The 26,758-nt window shown below is 42.5% G+C and overlaps 1 long non-coding RNA gene across 1 annotated transcript; it reads right to left on the bottom strand.

Annotated features, from left to right (window-relative positions):
- Nucleotides 1-3,143, bottom strand: LOC135982190 (uncharacterized). The gene is made up of 2 exons (XR_010599419.1): nt 2,860-3,143; nt 1-188 (listed from the first exon to the last, which is right to left on the bottom strand). It is a non-coding gene; the product is annotated as an uncharacterized LOC135982190 (long non-coding RNA).
- Between the last annotated feature and the right edge of the window lie 23,615 nt (nt 3,144-26,758).

Here is a 26,758-nt window from a genome sequence, read left to right as displayed (position 1 = left end):
TGAGGATTAGACATTTTTATAACCAGTAAAAATATCCACAGTGACTTTAAATAATATCACATTTATAAAGGACAAATCTTCATGCTTCAGAACATAAGCCAAATAGTTACTGCTTCAGGTTAAGAATAGACCTCCCGCCTGGACATGGTAGTCCATTGTAGGGGTTTCTACACCTTCCTCTGAAGCATCTGAAAAAAAAACAAAACATAGAATATCAGGGTTGGAAGGGAGATCATCTAGTCCAACCCCCTGCTCAAAGCAGGACCAATCCCCAGACAGATTTTTGCTCCAAATCCCTAAATGGCCCCCTCGAGGAGTGAACTCACAACCCTGGGTTTAGCAGGCCAATGCTCAAACTACTGAGCTATCCCTCCCCCCAAATACTGGAAATGTATGTTCCCAAGGCTTAAAAGATAAGTTTACCAGCTATGTAAAGAGACCGAGAGGGAAAAAACCTAATATAAAAGATATATAGATTTAGGACATGCATGAAAAATTGAGGTCAATATTCCTTCTGCCAAATTGGCAATAAGGAGGGAAAATAGAAGATCTCATGATCTTCAAAACATTGCTCATGCAGAAGGAAAGAGGTAGCTTATCTACAAAGATTATGTGGATACTTTCCTGGGTAAATAATACACTCTCCTGGGGAAGCTACTTTGAGAAACGTTTCAGTTTGAAATAAGGGCACCATAGACCTCAACCTGGAAGATGGGCAAATGTTGCTAAATTGATTTAATTTCCGGGGCATCCAAATACAGGCTTGCTGAAAGGTTAAAGAGCAGAGGGCAGCAGGATACAGGATTGTTGTGGAAGTTGGCAACTATTATGGTGTCTCATAGGGGCAATCTAATCTAACATTTATATTTTAATTATTGGATAAACCCTGATAACCACCTATGTATTGTGTTTACACACTCAACCATACTAGATGATTTACAGACAAATAGAAACACATGCACTGCTCCAACATTCTTACTATCTAATTTAAAATGTGATGTGATAAGCGAGGGAAACAGTAAAGAGGAATCAGGATGGGAAGGAAAAATCTATAGCAATAAGATTATGTAATTCCTGGAGAGAAGTGGATATATGTTTGTACCTGCCCACATGCATCCACCCCTTCAGGATTTCATGTCACCAACATAGCCACAGAGTTTAAGATGAACAATACAGAGGTCCTGAGATTATGCAAAATAACTTTAGACAGGTAGCTGACACCACAGCCCATATTCTTATCTCCATTACACAAAGAAAATCTGAAGCAACCCCACTGAAACTCGTGGAATTACAGCAATGTAAAATTGGTATGAATGGAAAGAGGATCAAGCCCCATAAAACTAATAGGGCAAATCAATCAAATCAAACTAGAAAGCTTTGCACACAAGTTACCTTGCACCCATGAGCAGCCCATGGAGCACAATGAGTGTAAATTACTCATACTTAAATTGTTGCAGGATTGGGACCTTGGTCATTACCAGAATCTGAAATTTCTGTGCTTTGGGGATTACTTCTGCCCCTTTGCCTTCAATTTCCTCTTGAGATTGTAACATAAAAATATGAACTCCCCCACACCATGCACAATCTCACCAGAAAGAGAGCAAAGATATGTTAGCTACAACAGAGGCCATATCTGTGGCTTGATGTCTAAGTAGTTCCTCCTCCAAAAAGGGATATTTTGGACAGAGCACGTCCAAACAGACTAGTCATCAATTCACTGGACTATCAAGTCAATACACACTGGAAACAGAAAAAAGAAAATAAAAACTTCAGTTTCACTGATCATTTGAATATGGAGACCCAGATCCTGAGCTGGTGCAAATCAGCATAGCACCACTGAAGCCCTTACAATTTACACCAGCTGAGGATCCAGCCTGGAAAATGTATTCCTGAATGATCTGGCGAACAGGACAAGTGGCACCACTGATTTAAACCAGTGTACTATAAAAGAGTTCAGCATTAACGGAGATGGATTTCACTACGAACCACTTCTCAAGCAGAGAAGGGGACCACATGCTTCTTGTGTGTATCTACGCTGCTTCTGCTCACAGGGCTGTGAAAGCCACTATCTAAATTGATAATAGCTTTTTCAGTTGTAAATCTCTGTGCATTTTTGGCAGCTGTTGACAATGTTACACTTGCCTTGACTAATTGAGAAAACAGACACTTCCTGCCAAAAATAAATAAATAAAAATCAGAATGCTTTACTGTGTCTGCTACCCTATTTTAAAGTAAACCCTCCACCACCCACTCCCTCCCCTTCGCTATCTGTCCAGATAATAGCTTTCACAGCTGAAGAAATGCAGAGCACGGGAGTGGCTTTTGTGGTGTTCAACACCCAGAGCCCACAAATATGAAGCTCTGTAAATAGCCCCTCATTCATTCATCCAGCTGATATTTGCAAAGGACAGCGTGATATTTAATAGCAAAGATACAACACCATTTCCCAGGAGAAGCTGGGAAAGAGAGAGAATGTTAGAGTGTTATTTTTTAGTAATCATCCTTTTATTGATTTTTAAAACACTAAGAGCCAGATTCTGGCACACTTGTTCATGTTCAGTATTAACTTTGCACTTGACTCCACAAGAAGTCACTGATTTCAATGGGACTATTGCAGAGAAAAGCACCACCTAAAGCGAGTAAGGGTGACAGGATTTGGCCCTTAGTCTGATAGAAAATTGAGCATATGTATATTTTTGAGTAGTAGTGTTTTGATTTTAGAAGTGAGCCTTTATTCCCTACCCCACCGTCACTCCACTGTATCAGACAAGGAAAAAAGGCATATAGAATGAAATAGAGGTGTGGGCAGTACCTGAGCACCCCCCTGTAGTCCCATGTGGTGAAACAGGTGTGCCCTACCTTAATTTCCCAAGCAGATCGGCAACAAACAAACACACACACACTAATCAGATCATGTCTCCCCTTGTAATAAGGCTTCAGCCCAGGAAGCATTGCAGCAAACATTGCTTCAGGCCAGGGATCATTATAGCAGTCATTTCATCAGGCCTCAGGTTCAGAGCTCCCAAATGTAAGTCCACACCCAAGTCTGTGAATCAGGTTAGGCCTGTCTCCAGCTGCCTCAGGGAGCAACTGCCCGTACTCACTGCAGCCTGCCTGGCTTCTTCTACTCCTCTCTCTCTCTCTCTTTCATTTTGCTTCCTGTTTCTGTTTTATATCACCTCAACCCTAGGGCAAGGCAGGACATAACTGACTATCCCCAGGTTGCAGGCTCTAGCCTGTCCCTTAAAGAGACAGTACCTTTTTCCACAGGTGCTCTTTCACATATCCCATACCAAAACACAAAAAACAAACAAACAACCCTCAGAAAACACCTTGATTCATACAACTTTCATTGTCATGCCCTCAAAGTAACCTATGAAGCAGATTGTGTCTCAGGATCACCCAGTGCACCACCTGCTCTGGAGAGGGTGGGGTGGACTCATATAGCCTATACCAAACCTGTATCTAGTGCAGTGTACATCCCATCGCACAACTATGCTGGCTGGTATCCTGAGTGTGCAGCCAAGACTACATCCACTCCCTGTCCCCTCCTGCCAATATGCACAAGGGATGAAGCAGCCCCTGCTCTATTCCCCATAAGGTTTGAATAGCCAGAGCAGGGTGCTTTATGTGCATTTAGGCACCTGCATGCAAGATAGGCCATCCCTGTAACCCTACGTTTGCAAAGCCTAGCATTCAAAAGTCAGGGAACAGCAAAATTATGTCTTGTCCATACAAACTTATCCTTCTGCACGTATGTTATGAGGGTTTTATTACATAGTCATATGCTTTTTCAAATAATAAAGTATAATTTCATGTTTTCTTCATAAACCTTAAATATACATTTTATCATAATGCACTCCTGTGTTTGTGGGAAATATGATTCTCGGCGATATGTCAGTTTGTATAGTTTAATAGACCCAATCACATTTTAATAACTTGTACAACATTCCTAAAATGGCATATATTGTTAAAGGGAAAGCTATGTACAGAGCACACAGAATCATAGGATTGGAAGGGACCTGGAGAGGTCATCTAGTCCAGTCCCCTGCACTCATGGCAAGACTAAGTATTATCTAGACCATCCCTGACAGGTGTTTGTCCAACCTGCTCTTAAAAATCCCCAGTGATGGAGATTCCATAATCTCCCTAGGCAATTTATTCCAGTGCAATACTACCCTGACTGGAAGTTTCTCCTAATGTACAACCTAAAGCACCCTTGCTGCAATTTAAGTCCATTGCTTCTTGGACTATCCTCAGAGGTTAAGGAGAACAATTTTTCTCTCTCCTCCTTGTAACAACCTTTTATGTACTTGAAAACTCTTATTGCCCTCCCCTCCCCCCAACCCCCCAGTCTTCTCTTCTCCAGACTGGACAAACCCCATTTTTTCAATCTTCCCTCGTAGGTCATATTTTCTAGACATTTCATCTTTTTTTGCTTTTCTCTGAACTCTCTCCAATTTGGTCACATTTTGTCTGAAATGTGGCATCCAGAATTGGACACAATATGCCAGTCGAGGCCTATTCAGCACAGACAGTCCTGCTAATACATCCCAGAATTACGTTTGCTTTCTTTGCGACAGTGTTAATCTATTGACTTATATTTAGCTTATGATCCACTATGACCACAAATCCCTTTCACAGTACTCCTTCCTAGGCAGTCATTTCCCATTTTGTATGTGTGCAACTGATTCCTTCCTTCCTAAGTGGAATACTTTGCATTTGTCCTTATTGAAGGTCATCCTATTTACTTCAGGCCATTTCTTCAGTTTGTCCAGATCATTTTGAATTTAATCCTATCCTCCAAAGCACCTACAACCCCTCCCAGCTTGGTATCACCTGCAAACTTTATAAATGTATTCTGTCATTATCTAAATCATTGTTGAAGATATTGAACAGAACTGGACCCAGAACCGATCCCTGTGGGACCCCACTTGTTATGCCTTTCAGCATGACTGTGAACCACTGATAACTACTCTCTGGGAATAGTTTTCCAACAAGTTATGCATCCACCTTATAGTAGCGCCATTTAGGCTATATTTCGCTAGGGTAATCATGGTATAATCCATTCCTGCCACACATAAGTGTATCAACCATTGTGAAACTACCTGCTTTGGCTGTATAAGATTCAGAGCAAAAAATCAAGTGGAGATAGAGTTATTGAAAAATAAAGGCTCAGAGACGATACCTGCAAACTGTGGGAAGAGGAGGGAAAAAGGGGTGCACTTGTGCACCAGATGCACCATTGCCATAAAGCCTAAAAAGGAAACCAGCATCCTTTGGTGTAGAATTATTTTTTCTCCTGATCAAAAGTACAGCAGCAAGACAAAATGTTGTTATTTGTGTAGGACAAGTATCAGCAGAGAGAAGGAAGGAGCACACTTGGGAACATTTTCTCTAAAAAGGAAAACAACTTTCCAGTAGACACATCTATACAGAATTTAGTGGACTCCCTGTAGTACTGTAGGGAAGAAGAGCGAAGAGAAGTAAAATTTAAATATAAAATTAGGTTAAATATGCCCAAGGCAATTTCTATTGTCAGTCACTCCTAGTTCTTTTTCATGGCTCATGTAGTAAAAGAACTTTAATGATATTCAAACCAAAAAACACATTACATTTATCTAGCACATTTGATCCACAAGGATCCCTAAGGGCTTTACAATCATGGCATCACTTTCTCCACCATTGAAATGCACTCACCTCTGGGATGAAACATTGCAACTTATTTAGATTAACTATGGATAGAAGTACCACACAGCAGTTTATTGTGCACTGGCTCATTCATCCCCTTGCAGCTTGCCAGAGAATGCAAGCTTCTCCATTAGTTGCTTCCCTGGAGAAGAAATAGTACTAAATTAATGCTGACTAAGTCCTTGCAAAAACCTTGTAGATTTTCAGGGCTATAACACCGCTATTGGATCTGACTCCCTTCAGCCCAACCTGTCCCTAACTGCAGAGCTTTGCCTTTAGACTATCCATGGAGTGGTTGGAGCACTGTTTCTCAACCTGCACGGATATGGTCAGGTTCCAGGGAGAATGCAACCAGCCTCCCTTTTTTATAGCTATATGGGAAGGGAGAGCTCAAAGTTATTTTCTTTTGTAACCTGTTGAGAACCACTGTGACACACAAAGGGAATTGAGATGCCAAAGAACAGGCACTTGCCCCTTCCCATTCTCCAGGGTAGAATCTGTTGGATGCCAAGCCATTCTACCCAGCAAGAGGGAAAAGGACAACATGGCCGCTAAATATATTAAATTCTCTACATAGATTAAAGAAATCTTTCACAGCTTGTTGATAATATAATGGAAATGTATAAGACTTTGAGTGGCCCTGACTGAAAAGGGCAGGAGATGAACACGTGTTCCTTTAAGCAGAACAGCAGTGTCATTCGACAACAAATGTAAGGAATAAAATATGTTTTCAAATAGCACTTTTATATGGAGGACATTTTAAATGGCGCATAATTTATTTACAGTGTGTGGGAGCTAATATACCTTGAAGGTGAGAAAAAAGTGTTCAGAGAAAGTGGTTTAGCAGAGAAAGCCTCTAATTAAAGTGGTGTGTCAGGGTATCTGTGAAAATGAAGTACAGGCTATGCACTCGGTTTTTGCATATGTTATGCAACATTTCAACTAAATTAGCTGACAACATGCGCTCCCTTCATTGGTTACTATAGTGAGGATATTTTTAACTCTCCTTTTAGTACCTGAATAGCTAATCTTTAACCAACTGTTTCACCACAGGAGGTCCCAAATGCTCCTGGCAAGAGGGAATAAATGCAAGCAGTAGTTCAACTTTCCCTCTTCTAGTTAACTTTTAGAACCTCATTTGCAAGCTTTTTCCAATTTGGCTCTCACTGTTTACGTAACCAGCATAAAAGAGTTAAATATATGTTTATACAGATAGATTTGAATAATAATTGTCATAACTATAGCTGGCTTCATGGAAGAATTGATGGAGTTAAGCCATCTCCTAAGGGTATAATACTCTCCACTACCAATGCTTTGCAAGATTATTATTTTGGGGCTAAGCAGTTTCTTAATTTCCATAATGGTATGTTTACTTTTGGATACCTCAACTAAACATCTGTCTGTTGTTTTCCCCCCACAATGCATCTTATTAGTGTCAAAGGTTTATGAGTATTTGATCTTCTGATTCAGTTCCAAATATTTTTTAAATCTAACTTATTAAATGTTAAACTGGGTGAAATTTTTCAAATTTTTTAAATATTTTTGCAAAAAATGAATTCAGAATTCTTCCATGAGCTTTAAATGATTTGCAATACATTTATCCTGATATAAACCTAAATAAAAATATTATGTTCTATACAATGTCCTACAAACCTGTATGTTGCCATGATCTTCATCTAAAGACCTTAGAGTTCCAGTTACAAAAGCATAAGGGCTATATTTTCAAATCCTGCTTTTGAAACTGCATGCGCAAATGCTGTATGCATACCAGTTTGCAGCTCAAATGGATGTGTTCATTGAACAGTGCAATTTGTATGTGTAAATAACTTTCAATATGCAATCCATATTTGAACATGTAAAATGGGAAGTTAGATATCTAATTACCTAATTAGTGTATAAAGAACTCAGTCCTGCATTGTGCCCAGCATTCTTACCCAGTTCAGTAAACTCTTAAACATATACTTAACTTTAGGCACAGACTTCAATGGGACTATTTATGTGCTTAAAGTTAAGCACGTTTCAGTGCCTTGTCAGACTTGGCCAGAATGCTCAGCACCTTGCAGTTGTGCACCCCAATGCTGCATTTAGCACATAAATGCAAACAGACTGCTTTAAGGCCATTGTGAAAATGTGACCATGAGTCCTATATACAAAAGGCAACGTTGATGCAGTGTTAAGTTTGAGATTTCATTTGCACCAATGTTAGAAAATTGAAATGTAAGATTTCTAAATAGCGTAAATTGAAAGGAAAAGTAATCAGTCACCAGTGACAGCAATCCATGTCTAAATGGATCATGTCTAAACTTCACCAGCAGTGCAATAAAATATATTTCTTGAGTGCAGTGGAAGGATTAAATATAGCCTTGTGTGTTGACTGACCGGTAATGGAAGATTATTATATTTGTTGTTCCTCCACACAGCACAGTGAAAATTATATTTCTTAGAGTTAATGTAAGCACAGATGAATGCATAATGGAGATGTGACTTACATACTAATGTAAGTGAAAATTGAGTACACTGTTTACAGAGTTCAAACTTGGGGAAAAAGCCTTTATTTAACTAACTAGTTTCCTATGATTGTTGATATTTTGCCAAATGTGATAGATGGTCAGACTGGACATATCCTAATAATCTAAATGCTTTCTAAGTCACCTCATCCATCAATTAAGGATTGGATCTCACTGCAGAACTTGATTTAGAACCGTCAGAAAAAAAGCAAGGAGGCTTTCACAAAAATATTGAGATTCTCTCCCCCACCCTCAGAAAACACACACACATACACACACACACAATAATTCCAAAACATTTGCAAGCAACTCTATAATATTTTGAAAAACAAGGGAAATATTTTGTGAAAAAATTGTCCAAAAAAATCCATATATTTTTTCAAGTTTCTCAGCTTTGCATTACTGTTGTGGCCAGTCTACCATCATCTTACATAGATGGGAGATGGGAACAGTTTCAATAACTCTTCCCTTATGAGTGTATTCTAAAATATCACACTTAAATAGCTTTTTCCAAGATTCAGTATAAAATTTTCCTCGATGCCGTTTTATTCCATTATTTCTAGTTGTCTCCTTCACAACTACCATAAAAACAAATTTCCTTTCCATCATTAGCAATTACATCTTTCTGAGGCTTGCAAATAGTTAGAATATATGCCTTTGCCATTATTTAGCCATGCTATTCATACATAGGCCATGTTTCTGCAGTTGGATCCATGTAGGCAGATCCATGATCTGAAATAGAACACCACTGGTTCCACAGCTCAGATTATGCAGTTCCAGTAGCAGGATCGGGCTCTTAGTTATATTAATATTTCCTCAAAAGTTTCCTTTTTGTCTTTCTCCGTCTCTAATTGTCATGTCTTCTATGCAGCCCCCTCATTTTGGAATGTATCTGCTGACACTTATAGGAGAAATGGATGGAAGTATAAGTCTGAAGTAGTGTATACAAGTCTGGTCACCCAATGTTCAAGAAGGATGAAGTCAAACTGGAATAGGTGCAGAGAAGTGCTACTAGGATAATCAGAGGAATGGGGGCTTATCTTATGACAGGAGACTGAAAGAGTTTGGTTTGTTTAGTCTGAAAGCAAATAAGATTGCTCTCTCTAAATACACCAGGGCAGTAAATGCCCAGAAGGGAGAAGAACTCTAAACTAAAGGATATTGTTGGCCCAAGAAGACATGGATATAAACTGGTCATGGATAACTAGGAGAAGGTTTCTAACTGTCAAGCGGAGTGAGGTTCTGGAACAGCTTTCAGATAGGAGTAGCGGGTGGCAAACAACCTAACTAGCTTTAAGATCCAGCTTCATAAATTTATGAACAGGAGTCTATTGACTGAGTGCCAATGACCCAAGAGATTCCTTGAAGTCCCTCCTCAACATACACTTATTTCTAAAACCCTATTCCGCCCTACACTGACACATTAACAAGAGACATTAGAAAAACTTTAAAAATGTGAAACAAAAACCATGGATCTAATAACACAGCTGCTGAATTTCACAGCTCAGTCAGCTGCATTCCATCCCCTATTCACCACCTTTACATTGTCTACTTAGGTTATAATCTCCTCAAGCTAGGACCCGGTCTGTTAAGGTGCTGATTCAGCCAAGTATTTAAGCACATGCTTAACTTTGAACACATACTTATTTCCATCCCTGTTCAGCTAAGTACCATTAGCTTCAGTGGGATCTAAGTACATTGTGAATAAGAGTACTTAGCTGAAATGCAGCCTTCATGATTGCAGATAATAATATAAAGAATAATATTTTAAACCATTTATGTCAGAAACACAGCTCAGCTCATGTGGATACAGAGACAGACTGACAGGATTGTTATCCAATGGAAGACGTCAGGGAAGAAGGCACACACTTGTAAAAGATACAATATGTAATTAGATGCCATTGGTACACTGTAGTCCAGGGTAAAGTTGATGGCTATGTAATCATAAATTATCAATACAAATGTGGCATCTGAAGAATAAAATGTTTTTCTGTGGCAAAATAAAACTGCATAATTTATGTCTTTGGAAGGAAAAAAGAATCTCTTGTAAAAAGTGTTATGTAACAAGAGAAGTTTGCTCGCCCTGTGCAGTAACTGAGTTTCTTCAAGATGGTTGTCCCTTTGGGTTCTCCACTTTAGGTGAAACTGCACCCCTGTGCTTGTAATCAGAGATTTTTAGTAGCAGTGCCTGGTTGGGTCGCACATGCGCCGTCCCTGTCTCACATCGTCTCAGGCGGTTACATAGCACTGTGCAACCAACCGTCCCTCGGTTCCTTCTCTACCACAGAGTATCTAGCATGGAAAAAATCTGAAGTAGAAGGGAGGAGGGAGAGAGTAGTGGAACACCCACAGGGACAACCATCTCAAAGAACCTCCATTACTTACTCTGCACAAGAGTAAGTAACCGTCTCCTATTCTTCGAGGAGCGTCCCTATTGGTGCTCCACTGTAGAACAGTGCCCCTTGGTAGAAGGGAAGGGCTTCAGAGTTGCAGTCATGGCTCATGATAAAACCGTAAGCCCAAATAGAGCGTCTGATGATGAGTGCTGCTCTATGGCATAATGCTGTGTGAACATATAGGCTGATGCCCAGGTTACCAATTTACAGATGTCCATAATGAGCAAGTTGTTGAGGAAGGCTATCGAGGCTGAGAGTGCTCTGGTGGAGTATGTGCAGGTCCCTGGAGGGGTTTGTAGTGGTTGATGGCGATAGCAAAGGTCAATGTAATCCATTTAAACAGCCTCTGTTTGGATATGGCATCCCCCATAGATTGTCCCATGATGGAAAGAAATAACTTTGGTGACTTTCTGAAAGTCTTTGTCCTGTCAATGTAAAATGCTAGCGCTCTTCGGACATCCAGAGTGTGAAGCATTGCTTCTTGTTTATTCCCATGAAGTTTTGGGAAGAACGATGGGCGATAGATAGGTTGATTCAAATGGAATAAGGAAACACTTCAAGTAAGAATTTGGGATGTGGTCTTAGGGTAACTTTGTTTTTGAAACATATTGTGATGGGCATGGGAGGTGCCATGGGTGCTCCCAGTTTTCCCACTCATTGGATAGCTGTAATAGCAATGAGAAAGGTGTGTTTGACTAGGACAAATATTGTTACTGACATGTGGCCTAACATTTGGAGGCAGGTCCTGGCCAATGGTCTGTGGGCTGGCTTGCGTGGTGGTGATTACATTGACTAGCATGGTAAATCTGTGTCTAGGCAAAGAGGCTGTTTCCAGAGAGTTGAGGTAGACCCCAATGAACTCCAATCTCTGCACAGATGTGACTGTTGATTTTTGTTCGTTAAATTTTAGACCTAGCTGTGTGAAGAGAGCTACTGTCTTTTGGGTAGCTTCTAGTGCCTCTTCTCAAGTTGATGCTTTGATTAAGCAATCATCCAGATAATATTCCCCTATGATTCCTTGTCTGTGGAGGTGGGCTGCCACCACCACAAGGACCTTTGAGAATACCTGTGGAGCAGTGGATAATCCAAAAAGGAAATGATCCCAGAACAAACCCAAGAAACCTCCTGTGTGAGGGATGTATCGTTATGTGAAAATAAGCTTCCTGGAGGACAAGGGCTGAGAACCAGTCCACTCTTTCTAGTGCTGGAATTATTGTTGCTAGCATGACAATCCTGAACCACTGGGTCTTCATGAATTTTGTTGAGTCTTCTGAAGTCGAGAACAAGTCTCCATCTTCCAGTTGTTTTCTGGGTTAGAAAATAATGGTAGTAGAAACCCCTTCCCTGTGTGTTGTGTTGGTAGTGGTTCTACTACACCTACGCATATGGGATGGATTACCTCCTGCCACAGTAGAGGTTCGTGAGAAGGGTCCCTGGAGAGGTTCGGGGAGGAATGGAGGCACATTGGATGGAATAGCTAATCTTGTCTGACGTGATGGTCTGCCATGCTGGGTGGAATGGAATCAGACAGTCTCCGAATGGATGGATGGTGTCAGATGGGTCTGGCAATAGAAAAATTGTGGGAGGTGTCTCTGGTCCTTGACCAAACCCTATAAAAACAAGAATTTTGAGGGAGGTTGTTTAGGACATCGAGGGCTGGGAAAGGAGTGGCCTTCATTTTGCAGATCTTTGCCTTTGCAGGTCATATTGCCTCTGAGGTTGTGTTGATAGATAGATCTTTGCACTGAGTAATACTTCCCTTATTTTTTCCTTTTTTGTAGGCGTATATTATGCCCAAGGATCTCAGAGTCACTCTGGAGTCCTTCAAAGTGTGAAGGGATCATCTGTTTTGGCTGCGAACAGCTTGGGGCCTTTAAACAGGAGATCCTTGACAGTTGATTGTACCTCTTTGGGAAAACCCAAGAGATGGAGCCAGGAAGCTTGTTTCATTACTATGGCCATAGCAATGGAAAGTGCCACTGTCTCTGCAGAGTCCAGTGAAGCTTGTAAAATTATGCAGGCTAAAGTTCACCCTCAGACATAAATGCTTTAAGTTGTTCCTTTTTTGTCCTCGGGTACGTGTTCAATAAAGTCAGACAGTTTTGAGTAATTGGAGTGATTGTATTTGGCCATTATGGCTTCATAGTTTGCAATCCTGAACTGTACGGTTGCTGAAGAGTAAACTTTATGCCCAAAAAAAGTCCAGTCTCTTCCAGTCCCTGTCATGTAGGGTGGAGTTTAAGCAGTGTTGCCTTCCCTGCTCGCTCACGGCCTCTACCATCAGAGAGTTTGGTGTGGGGTGTAAAAATAGAAATTCCATCCCCTTGGAAGGGATGTAATATTTTTAATCTGCTCTTTTGCAGGTGGGTGGAATTGTTGCTGGGAATCTACTTGATAGTCTTGGTTGGGTCCATGAGAGCCTCGTTGATTGGGAGGGCAGTCTTGGAGAAGATTGAAGTCTGGAGGATGTCCAGCAACTTATGTTGGGACTCCCCAACTTCTTCCAGCAGAATCTCCAGGAAATCTGCAATCCTCTTAAACAGTTCCTGGAACTGTTTAAAGTCATCCCCTGTCGTGTGCAGTGGGGGAACGATAGCTTCATCCAGAGAAGAGAATGAAAAATGGGCAGCAGATGTGACTTCCTGATCTGAAGTCTCCTCCAATTCATCAGTTGCCTCTTCTGGAGGTTCAGAGGGTGATGGAGAATGTCTGACCTCTCCCAGGGTGTAGTGGGAGGCTTAGGATAGTGTTGGCAGTATGCTGCTCATGGGTCCCAGTAAGGCCACTGTGGTGTAAATGGCATAGGTGGAAGCATCCATAGGTGTCTGCACCATCCTTGAGTTTCAGGTCTGAGGTGGTAGTCATGGTGCTCTGGTGGACCTGGTTTGGCAACTATGTGGATAGGCGAGGGGTGATAGGAGGAGTAGATTTCCCCTTCATCATCATCATCCTTGTTGCTGGATAAAGAAGGAACTGATCTGGGTGGTGTGGTGAGTTGGCACAGTACCGAACACCCTGGAGTGAGGTCGGTACCGAGGAGAAGAGATTCTGGTGCCAAGGAGACCAGAAGATCTTTATGGCAGAGAAATTATTGTGGTACCGAAAACATCGGTACTAAAGAGGGTGTTATCAGCGGTACTGATGCCTTTACTGTGGTTGTTGTGCCAAGGATCATGCACTTTGTGCTGTGGAGGCAGAAGGTGGCACCATAGACTGTAGCACTGCCAAGTTGCTTGGTGCCACATGTTTGAGTAGCTCCAGCCTTACTGAGGCAGGGATGTTAGGTTTCCCTTTAGTGCCTTTTTATGAGCCTGCCCACTTAGGGTCTTCAGCTCACAGGCTACACATGATACTGGATGGTCTCACTATCTCAGAGGTGGATGGTCTCTGTGCCGTCAGTACTGATTGGGTCTGGCAGGTTGGGGAACATTTTGGAGCCTGCTTCTTTGCGGTGGGGAACCTCTGTCAGATGCAGTCGTTGGAGACTGGTGCCCAGGAGGGGTCCATGATCTCCGATCGTACACTGGGCACAGAGACCTCTCCATCATGAGAAGTTTTAGCTGTAGGTCCCTTGCTTTCCTGGTGTGAGCCTTGAGATTGTGACAGTTTGAGCAGTTTTGTGGTATGTGGGTCTCACCTAGGCAGCAGACACACTGTGAATGCCCATCAGACAATGGGATTGAGAACCGGAAAATGAGGCAACGTTTAAAACCTGGGGAGCCGGGCATGCCACTTAGAATAGGGTTTCCTCTCGTGAGGGAAGATAACTATACTATACTAAGGGCACGTCTTCACTACCCGCTGGATCGGCGGGTAGCAATCGATCTATTGGGGATCGACTTATCGCGTCTAGTGAAGACGCGATAAAATCGATCCTCGATGGCTCTGCCGTTGACTCCGGAAATCCACCGCGGCAAGAGGTGGAAGCGGAGTCGACGGCGGCGCGGCAGCCGTCGACTCGCCGCCGTCCTCACAGCCAGGTAAGTCGACCTAAAATATGCAACTTCAGCTACGCTATTCAAGTAGCTGAAGTTGCGTATCTTAGGTCGACCCCCTCGCCCCCCGTAGTGTAGACCTAGCCTCAGGGGTCGCCTAATAACTGAAACTTAAATTCCTAAGATAAGAAAAAAATGTTTTTTTTTAAATAAACACAAAGATGTATGGTAGTAACTATTGACTATTAACTAATTATTGATTAACTAACTAGTATTCTAAAGTTAAAGCTAGACTAAGAAGCTCAGAGCTGCTGCCAATTGCTCTGTCTCAAGCCTAGCGCGATAGAGAGGAATTGAGGGAGGGTCGGTGGCACAATGCTATGTAACTGCCTGAGACGGTGTGAGACGGGGACAAGGCATGTGTGACCCAACCAGGCACTGCTACAAAAAAAATCTCCAATTACAAGCACAAGGGCACAGATTCACCTAAAGTGCAGCACCCACAGGGACATTCCTCGAAGAAAAACTATTATCTTTTTTGCAGTTGTAATTCAAAGCAACAGTGAAGGGAAGAAGAGAAAAACAAAGGAAGATTGGATCACACAGAGTATTTAAATTACTTTAATCTTTAGCCACCTTCCTAAATTTGGCTCATGAATGACCAAGGAAGGTAACATGAAAGCTGAATGTATGGGAATGAAACTATCTTGCTTCCCATTTCACTGGGTGGAGAATTTTCTTGGTTTCCTGCTGTCAGTAAAACTGAAGAGACATGAAGGCTGTATAGATAAAGGCTACAAACAGTATAGATAAAGGCTCTACACCGCCTTAAAAAAAAGTGATGGGAGTTATGCAAGGCAGGCTAATAGATGCAAGGGCAAAGGTGAAGATAAGACAGCAGCCACTGTACTATTGCAGAGCTCAGAGCAATATCAATGGTAATGTGTTAAACTATACCAAGAACATCCAGCTGAAAGATCAATGGCGAGTCCTTAGTTCTGTTTACTGGAACGGTGAGGATGTTATGTGTACACAGTTAATAAAAGGTAATAAATCCCTTATATACACACGTTACTGCTCTGACAAGAGGCCACAGCAGTGCTGATTAGAGATGCAGATGGTGTCTGTTTTGCATTGTGAAAACTTCAGGGCTAAAGTGGACTTCTAAATACCTATTTATGCAACACTGTCTGCAACAAATAGTTTCCAAATTATGGAATGCTTACAGGTAATCTGTGAAAAGCTTGTCAGTCAAAAGTGCCAACTCCTCCTGCTTCTTTACAATGAAGGTCTAGAATGCCTAAATAGCCTGGAGCATTGTGAAAGCACAGGTAATGAGAAAGTGGAGGAGCGTGTTTATCTACCTTTGCTAGGGGCTGTTTCTAAATAGGGAGGAGAGGAAATGGGAGCCACTTCACAACTGGATTCCCCAGGGGGACTGGAGCTGCAGTGCGAAGTGTCCAGGGAAGCAGGAGAGAATGAAACAATACAGCCAGGCAATATATCCACGTGAACACGGGGCACAGGAAGACCAGGTAGCGAGGCAGCAGGTGATGGGATGTTCACTCCACACCTCCCCTGAAAGGATTAAGATAGCTAGGAAGGGGGTAATTAACCCAATAGGCTGCACCTGGGGGAGAATTAGGCTGACTAGGAAAACCCATGAAGACCCTCATTGAAAACCCTCACTCCCATTCCTGTTTTATCATTTGTTGTCCCCCAAATTTAGTTGAACCCTGGGCTTAGTGGCTTCTTTCTTTGGGCTGGGGAGGGGCCTTTGGTTGTGGGTGGGCTTGCACCCGCTCACCTTCCCGGAACTTCAAAAGGTGACCAAGTGTAGGCTGGGCTGATACAAAGCCAGAAAACTGAGAACAGAAAGGAGCTGTAGGGGAAAGAGCTTGCAGTTGGGAGTCGGGAGATGTGTTTGGAATATAGACTCTGGCAAGAACTTGAAAGGGGTAAAATAGCCATAGGGAGCAGTTGGTGCTCTACTGGTAACCTGGGGGACAGAGCTAGAGAAGAAAAGCAGGAAGGAGCACAGGGAAATAGCAACAGGGTCTGGGAGTAAGCAGAATGTAGTTGAACAGAGAGAGAGTCCCTGTGCTGTAACCTGGAGTAGTGAGCAGGCCTGGTTCCCCTATCCATCTCTGAGGAAAGTGGCATAGTCTTGAATTAGAGGATGGTCTGGAATAGCATCTGGACAGTTGATCCAGAGATCCTTTGATATCCCTGGAAGGTAGGGTGACCAAACAGCAAGTGTGAAAAATCAGGACCGGGAGTGGGGGTTAATAAGCACCGATATAAGACAAAGCCTTGAATATCGGGACTGTCCCCAGGGCCGGCTTTAGGAAGTGCGGGGCCCAATTCGAACATTTTCGGCGGGGCCCCGGCAGGGATGACTAACAAAAAAAAAAAAAAAATGTAAAAACAAGCTTTTCATTTCTTCCATGTATTATTTACTTTCCATAACTATATTAATAATAAAATTATATCTTATGTACATTGCGTCATATATGCTGTTGATCAGTTATTAAGGAGCTCCGTTTCATATGTGTGGGTCCCCGCCACTCCCTGGGGGTGTGCTTGAGTGACCAGATGTCCCAATTTTTATAGGGACAGTCCCGATTTTGGGGTCTTTTTCTTATATAGGATCCTATTACCCCCCCAACCCCGTCCCGATTTTTCACACTTGCTGTCTGGTCACCCTAGTGGTGTGCACATGTGTGGGTCCCAGCTGCTCCCTGCCCCGCTCATTGAAGCAGGTGTGCAGGGTTACTGCTCTGAGAACTGCTGGAGGCAGGGCAGGGGCTGACTGGAGGTAGGGTCTGGCTGCAGGCAAGGCAAGGGGTGCGGGGCTGGCTGAAGACAGGGGTGTGTGGGGTGGGCTGGCTAGCTTCAGGCAGGGCCGCAGGGAGGTGTGTCAGGGGTTGGCAGGGCTGGAGACAGAGGAGTGCGGGACTGGTTGGCTTCAGGCTGGGGAGTGTAGCAGGGGTTGGCTGCAGGCAGGGCAGGGGGTGCGGGCCTGGTGTGGGCAGGGAGTGCGGGGGAGTGCGGCAGGGGTTGGCTGGAGACAGGGCAGGGGGTGCAGCAGGGGCTGGCTGTGGGCAGGACAGGGGGTGCAGGGCTGGAGGCAGGGCAGGGGGCTCGGGGCTGGAGGCAGGGCAGGGGGTGCAGCAGGGACTGGCTGTGGGCAGGGGGTGCAGGGCTGGCTGGAGACGGGTGGACTGTGGGCAGGGCAGGGGGTGCAGCAGAGGCAGCTGGAGCCCCAGCCCTTTAAATAGCCCCCAAGCCCCTCGCTTCATCCCAGGGCTCTGGGTGTTATTTAAAGGGCCTGGGGCTCCCCTGCTTCTACCGCCCCAGACCTTTAAATAGCTGAGGGAGCCCTGGGGAAGTGGCAGGGCTCCGGCGGCTATTTAAAGGACCAGGGCAGCAGAGGCAGCTGGAGCCCTGGGCCCTTTAAATAGCCCCTGGAGCCCCCTGCTACCCCAGGGCTCTGGGGGCTATTTTAAAGGGCCCAGGGCTCCCCTGCTGCCCCCTGCAGCCCTACCCCACGGCTCCAGCAGTGGGGCTCTGGTGGCAATTTAAAGCTCCCAGCAGGGGCTGGAGCCCCAGGCCCTTTAAATTGCCCCCTGGGGAAGCCGTACCGGGGCTTGGGCGCGGGGCCCTCTTAGGCGCGGGGCCCGATTCAGGGGAATTGGTTGAATTGGCCTAAAGCCGGCCCTGACTGTCCCTATAAAAATCGGGACATCTGGCCACCCTACTGGAAGGGGAAAACACATACAGTGACCTGGATGGAGGACTAAGCCATTAAAAGGGAATTGCAGATAGAGAGAGATGTTGTGGGGTATGCAAACTAGAGCTAGGAAGGGGTATCAAATTGGGCAGAGCTAATCCCCAGAGTATCGAGGATTTGCTGCCCTAGCAGTGAGTTGAACCTTGTTATGCAGCACATCCAGGGAGGAAGGAAACCATGCACAGCTGGAGAAATCCTGGCAACAGCACAGCATGTGTAGGGGAGGAGGAAAAAAGGAATAGGAGGCAGAGAAGCACGTGCCAGGGAGCAGTGGGAGAGAAAGTAATATCTAAGCAGGAGATGAAATGAAGAGCAAAAGCAGACAGTGTGATTAACTTTTCTCTCAAAGAATAAAATCCTTGTTGCCCTGTAGTTGCCACAGTAATCTTATGCATTCATGAACAGGAAGGAAGGAAGCCACGAGACAAGATCTATTAACATGGCACCCAAAAAACAAAAACAAAAGGAATTTTGATTTTTCATCCTAAAAAAAGAAAAAAAACTGACCAAAGTTCATTTTGCTTAGAAAACCATTTTAAATTTTTTTAAAAAATAATTTTTTTAACCAGCTCTATTAAACTTCTTTTTGGGGGGCTATTCCTTCCTGGTTCACAGACCAACTATATCTTTCTTACTTAGTTATTATACTGTATTGACTAGAGCTGATTGGAACACTTTCAGCAAAATAAAATTTTGCCAAATCATTTTGGAGATACATAGGTTTCAGTGAAATTTTCACAAGAGTGAAGGGGGGAGGAAAGAGAGCTAGAGCTACACATATCTACTCTGTAGTTTGGTAGTTAGGGTGATAGCTTGGAATAAAGTGGAACCCAGGTTCAAGTTCCTAATCTGAATGATCAAGGATTAAAAAAACCCTCTGCTTGAAATTGGACAGCGCAAGGACTTGAACCAGTGTCAAACACACTATAAAGCTCAGGTTTTGGTGCCGCTTCTTCCCTGCCCCACCATTTTGATGCACTTTCATTTTTGCAAAAGTGTTCTAGAAGTTTTGTTTATCCTCCAGTGTGAAATGAAAAAATGTCAAAGTTATCCCAAATTGGAAAAATCAACCTCCAGTCAATTCAGCTATTGAGTGATTGCTTAGGATGAGATCACTCCATATCTGAATGGAAAATACACTGAATAATATAGGAGACTGCATGTTCTGTGGTTTAATATTTAACCTTTAGGTGACTGACCACACACCCACCCTTTCTTAGGCATGGATTTAGCAGGCAATCTGAAAAATGCCAGCATTTGAAAAGTTGACAGGAAAAAAAAAATCTCTGGAATCTAGCTGTTTGCTGCACTTGTTAATAATTCTCCATTGTATATTATGTTTTCAATGTAAAAATCACTACATATGATAAGTAAATGAATTCTTTGCATCAGTCTTCATGACCATGAGGGAGATTCCCAAACCTGAGCCATTCTTTTTAGGTGACAAATCTGAGGAACTGTCCCAGATTGAGCTGTCATTAGAGGACTTTTGGAACAAATAGGTAAATTAAACAGTAGTCACCGGGACAAGATGGTATTCACTCAACAGTTCTGAAGGAACTCAAATGTGAAATTGCAGAACTACTAGCTATGTATGTAACCTATCATTTAAATCAGCTTCTCTACCAAATGATTGGAGGATAGCTAATGTGACACCAATTTTTTAAAAAGGCTCCAGAGGTGATCCTGGCAATTACAGGCTGATAAGCCTAAATTCAGAACCAGGCAAGTTGGTTGAAACTATTGTAAAGAACAGAATTATCTGACAGAGATGAACACAATTTGTTGGGGAAGAGTCAGCTTGGTTTTTGTAAAGGGAAATCATGCCTCATCAATCTACCAGATTTCTCTGAGGGAGGTCAACAAGCATGTGCACCAGGGGATCCAGTTGATATAGTGTACTTAGATTTTCAGAAAGCCATTGACAAGGTTCCTCATCAAAGGCTCTTAAGCAAAGTAAGCGGTCATGGGAGAAGAGGGAAAGTCCTCTCACGGATCAGTAACTGGTTAAAAGATAGGACACAAAGGGTAGGAATAAATGATCAGTTTTCAGAATGGAGAGAGGTAACTAGTGGTGTCCCCCAAGGGTCTGTACTGGGACCAGGACTGTTCAACATATTCATAAATTATTCTGTAAAAAGGGATAACCAAAGCAGACTGCAAAGAGCTACAAAGGGATCTCACAAAACTGGGTTATTCGTCAGCAAAATGGCAGATGAAATTCAATGTTGATAAATACAAAGTAATACACATGGAAAATATAATCTGAACTATACCTATAAAATGATGGGGTTCAAAATAGCTGTTACCACTCAAGAAAAACATGTTGGTGTCATTGTGGATAGTTCATACTGCATGAGTCAAAAAAATTAACAATGTTGAGAATCATTAGGAAAAGGATAGATACGATGACAGAAATATGTTGCCTCTATATAAATCTGTATGTGACAGGTAGGGTCACAGACCACCTTGGGACTGCCACCTGATACACTGAGACTACCTCTGAGCCCATTTTCCCTGCCAGCTTGGGACTTCCAGAACCCTGCCTTGTTGAGCCAGACACGCTAGCCTGCTGCAAACACAGACCCAGGTCTGAACCACATCCACCAAAAGCTGCAGACTTAACTGAAAACAGTTTAAGAAGTGCTCCTGTCTCTAGCACCCAGACACCCAGCTCCCAATGGGATCCAAACCCCAAATAAATCTGTTGTACTCTGTATAAAGCTTGGTCTAGACAGTATTTGGTCCTGCCATGCGGGCAGGAGAGTGGTCTCGATGACCTCTCGAGGTCCCTTCCAGTCCTAGAATCTATGAATCTATGAATTACACAGGGTTAACTCTCAAATTGTCCGCCCTCTATAACACTGATAGAGAGATATGCACAGCTGTTTGCTCCCCCAGGAATTAATTACTTGCTCTGGGTTAATTAATAAGCAAAAAATGATTTTATGAAGTATAAAAATTTAAGTGGTTTCAAGTAATAACAGACAGAACAAAGTTAGTTACCAAGTAAAATAAAGCAAAACACGCAAGTCTAAGCCTAATACAGTAAGAAACGGATTACAGATGAAACCTCACCCTCAGAGATGTTCCAATAAGCTTCTTTCACAGACTAGACTCCTTTCTAGTCTGGGCCCAATCCTTTCCCCTGGTACAGTCCTTGTTCCAGCTCAGATGGAAATTAGGGGATTTCTCATTACTGCAGCCTCCTTTGTTCTGTTCCACCCCCTTACGTAGCTTTGGCACAAGGTGGGAATCTTTTGTCTCTCTGGGTCCCCACCCCTCCTTCTAAATGGAAAAGCCCCAGGTTTAAGATGGCTATTTTACAACAGAAAAACTTCAAAAACAGACTCCAACGAGAGACTGCTGAGCTGGAATTGATATGCAAACTAGATACAATCAATTTAGGATTGAATAAGGACTGGGAATGGCTGAGCCATTACAAACATTGAATCTATCTCCCCTTGTAAGTATTCTCACACTTCTTATCAAACTGTCTGTACTGGGCTATCTTGATTATCACTTCAAAAAATTTTTTTCTCTTACTTAATTGGCCTCTCAAAGTTGGTAAGACAACTTCCACCTGTTCATGCTCTCTGTATGTGTGTGTATATATATATATATATATCCTCAATATATGTTCCATTCTATATGCATTCGAAGAAGTGGGCTGTAGCCCACGAAAGCTTATGCTCTAATAAATTTGTTAGTCTCTAAGGTGCCACAAGTACTCCTGTTCTTTTTGCGGATACAGACTAACACGGCTGCTACTCTGAAACCAGGTTTAAGATGGATTCCAGTACCAGGTGACAGGGTCACCTGTCCTGTGAGACCCCAAGCCTTCATTCTTCTTGGCCTGATTCACAGGAAGGCTTGCAAGTAAACAGAGCCATCTACAGTAAATTGTCCTGGTTAATGGGAGCCATCAAGATTCCAAACTACCATTAATGGACCACACTTTGCATAATTACAATAGGACCTCAGAGTTACTTCATATTTCTAGTTTCAGATACAAGAATGATATATTTATACAAATAGGATGACCACACTCAATAGATTATAAGCTTTGTAATGATGCCTTACAAGAGGTACCTTACATATTCCAGTTACATTATATTAACACTCATTAGCATATGTTCATAGAATCATATGGAGTGCAACGTCACACTATGGTCTGCCCAGATCTTTTACTGAGTGCAGATCTGGTGTCCCCCCCCCCCCCCCCGCTCCCCCAATCTCAAAAAAAGATTGATAGGAATTGGAAAAGGTACAGAAAGGCAACAAAAAGTTATTAGGGGTATGGAACAGCTTCTGTTAGGGTGACCAGAATTCCTGATTTTGGGGGCTTTTTTTAAAAATATAGCCACTTATTACCCCCCCCCCCCCCACCTCCTGTCCCGATTTTTCACACTTGCTATCTGGTCATCCTAGCTTCTGTATAAGAAGAAATTAACAACACTGGGACTTTTCAGCTTGGAAAAGAGACAACTAAGTGGGGGATATGACAGAGGTCTATAAAATCATGACTTGTGTGGAGAAAGTAAATAAGGAAGTGTTATTTACTTCTTCTCACAACACAAGGACTAGGGGTCACCAAATGAAATTAATAGGCAGCAGGTTTAAAAACAAAGGAAAGTATTTCTTCACACAATGGACAGTCAGCCTGTGGAACTCTTTGCCAGAGGATGTTGTGAAGGCCAAGACTATAACAGGTTTAAACAAAACAAACACACACAACACTAGATAAATTCATGGAGGATAGGTCCATCAATGGCTATTGGCCAGGATGGGCAGGGATGCAAAACCATGCTCTGAAGTGTCCCTAGCCTCTGTTTGCCAGAAGCGGGGAATGGGTTATCTGTTCTGTTCATTCCCTCTAGTGCCCCTGACATTGGTCACAGTCTGAAGACAGGAGACTGGGCCAGACGGACCATTGGTCTGACCGAGTATGGCCGTTCTTATGTTCTTAGCAAATCACTGTAACCCCATCAAAATAACTTCTCATAACTGCTCATAAATATATCACCCATGTGGTTTGCTTAGTGCAGCAATGACTGGAACAGCTGCTTTGTTTTCTGTAAAATATTTGGATCTTTTACAATGCTGTCTACATCATATTGAAACATTTTATCTGCTACCCCAAATAAATAAAGCAACCCCAGAAAAATACACAATGAAAAAGTAAAAACACATTTTAACCAAAAGAATGTTTTGACAAGTATTTCACAATATTTTAGAGAAGAAAATAGCAGCAATTCATTTAAATGACTGCTTTTCAGAATACATTTCCAATGGGATATGCAGTGAGATTTGAGTTTTATTGCTTTTCTTTTTCTAACATGATCATAGAATATCAGGGTTGGAAGGAACCTCAGGAGGTCATCTAGTCCAACCCCCTGCTCAAAGCAGGACCAATTCCCAACTAAATCATCCCAGCCAGGGCTTTGTCAAGCCGGGCCTTAAAAACCTCCAAGGAAAGAGATTCCACCACCTCCCTAGGTAACACATTCCAGTGCTAACTGATCAAACTCTCCTTCCACTGTCAACAGAATGACCACTTCCATATTGTTTTTTGCAGAGGGCCAGAAACCGTTACTTGCATTGGTTATCAATTACTCATCCAAGTACCGGTAAATTCCTGGGACCACTTGTATGAACAGAAGCTCATTAATGTGCAGAGGGGGGATTCATAATCTGACCACCTTCAAAATCAGGGAAGACATTTGTATTTCTCCCAAACATGTCATCTGCTCTAAGGGCCTGATCCAAAGGTTGTGGAAGTCAGTGGGTATCTATTTACTTTTCATACGATCATATATATAAAGGCCAGAACGCATTGTTGTGATCATCTGATTTGACCTCCATATAACACAGGCCATAGAACTTCCCCAAAATAATTCCTAGAGCATCTTTTAGAAAAGCATCCAATCTTGATTTTTAAAAAATTATCAGTGATGGAGAAGCCAAGTCAGGAGTAAGGGCCCTCAGCGAGCCTGCTTACCTGCCAGCACAACCCCCACACAGTCTAATGAGTGCAACTGGGCCTCAGTTGAGCCTCCTGATTGACCCAACCACCCAGTTAGCTGAGAGGATCAGGAGAGCTGCTCTTAAGACCAGCAGCAGCAGGGCACTGGCCACGTAAAGTATTTGCTGACAGCTATACTAGTGTCTCCTGCCTTTCCTGATTTGAGGTAACCTGGTTCCGGCCTTTGGCACTGACTCTGGCTTGACCCTTGGTTCTGACATCCAGCCTCTGACACTGGCCCCGACCCTCAGCTCCATTTCCAGCTCCTGACTCCTGCTCTGACCATGAGGCAAAATTACCCTGGCCCTCACAATCCACCATGACTCTTGGAAAGTTGCTCCAATGGCTAATCTCACTGTTAAAAAATGTGTGTCTTATTTCCAGTCTGAATTTGTCTAGCTTCAACTTCCAGCCACTGGATCAAATTAAACCTTTCTCTGCTAGACTGAAGAGCCCATTTTTAAAAAAATGTAGGTACCTATAGACTGTAAATGGCCTTTGGATATGGATCTAATTGAACTCTGCCAAACTTCTCATTCATACACTGGGATGATTGCATTAATAGATTATGGCCAGAAAAGACTATTATGATAGTCTAACTTCCTGCATAGAATGGGCATCACTATGTGATTTTGACATCAAGCCCATAACTTCTGGTTGAGCTGGTCACATCTCTTAAAGATAGCCAACCTTGATTTAAACAATTCAAGTGTTGAAGCATCTACATCCCTAAGTAAATTGGGTTAATTACACTCATTGGATGGATGGGCTGGGCGGAGAGAAAAAGTGCACCTCCTAGTCAGAATTTGTCTAGTGTCAGCTTCCAGTCATTGAATCTTGTTTTCCCTTTGTATGCTTACATTAAAGAGCATCATACTAACATAAATCATCTTTCCATGTAAGTACTTGTGGATCGATCAAGTCTTGGATAAAATAAATTAACTTTAAGTTTGTCATTAGAAAGCATGTATTCCAGACCTTAATCATTCTTGTAGCTCTTTCTAGACCTTTTCCAGTTTGTTACCGTTGTCTTTAAAGTGCCTGGACACAGTGTTCCAAATGACCAAAGTGACCAAGCTAATGCCACTAACAGTGATAATACCACCTCCCTAATATTCTCCCACTTATACTTCCAAGGATCATATTTGCTTTCTTATCCATCCCATCATGCTAGCAGCTGATGTCCAGTTGGGTTTCCCTCATGGCCCATAAAGCAGGGCCATATAAAATGGATGGATTTAATAATTAAGGAGCCCCTAGTCTTGTAGGGGCTCCTCTATTATCTTAGATACTTCATCTTTCATTTTTTAAATTTATTTACTGGTCTCTAAAATGTAGACAAGATACATATACATCACTAAAAGCAGTGAAATAACACTTGACATCCCCTTCTTTGTAAATGGTTTGAATGTTTTTGGCATGTGACCTGCTTTTAGACAAACATCAGTGCACTTGAACTGTAATGTGAATATGTAAATTAATATACATATCACTGGTGCTTGCTCACACACTGTGGATGCTGGTATTAAAGACATTCAAACTGCTCCTGATATGCTAATTTGCAAATAGATTCATGTACCAGCCATTGCTACTCAAGTGAGGGTGTGAAACAGAAGCCAAAAAGAAAAAAGCTGCTTGTTTTAAACATCTATTAGAAAAAAATCCTAAGTTTAGCCAGTTTTTAAAAAACATAGAGAAGCCTCTCTAACAGTTGTGAAATGACTTGGAAAAAAAAAATGATGGGAAGCAACTGGGGGGCTGGTATTGTTGAAAACTTGAAAGCAGAAGGAAAGGCTGTGGAAATACAGCAGTGAATTGCTACTTTCAAAGCTGCAAAAAGAAAAGGTAAATATATCTACCACTGACTATAGATCCTGCACTGTGGAGAAAATTTGATTGAAACAACCAGCAGTTTGGGGTTGCTCAAGGTTCTGCTGTGTGGAAATGTGGATGTAAACAGGACTTCCTGACTTCTGTGCAGGTACTTGCAAAGAGAAGAGAAGAATGTTTTCTAAAGAACGTTTTCATTTTGCCTGCACAATGCACATCTACTGGAAATGGATATTGTCTTTCATCTAAGCTTTTCTCCATTAAATTGCATGCTTTTTACAGAAGGATTCAGTAATTGGAAACCACGCGCTTACCATGTGATCCAGACCACTCTGTAGAACTGACCTGCCCTTATCAGTAACCACTCCACCAATATGCGTCATCTGCAAAGTTTACAAGCAATGACTTTGAAATTTTCTTTCAGATTGGTAGATATCAAATTGCACTGGGTCAGTAGCAGATCCCTGAGGGACCCCAAGAAAAATGTCCCCATTGGATGATAATTCCCAATTTACAATTACTGTGAGATCTATCAGTTATCCAGATTTAATCCATTTAATGTAGGTAGGCTTGGCAGAAAT

The sequence above is a fragment of the Chrysemys picta genome, chromosome 3 (assembly GCF_011386835.1).
Source record: "Chrysemys picta bellii isolate R12L10 chromosome 3, ASM1138683v2, whole genome shotgun sequence".
NCBI lineage: Eukaryota > Metazoa > Chordata > Testudines > Emydidae > Chrysemys > Chrysemys picta.
This window is presented reverse-complemented; position numbering and strand designations above follow the sequence as displayed.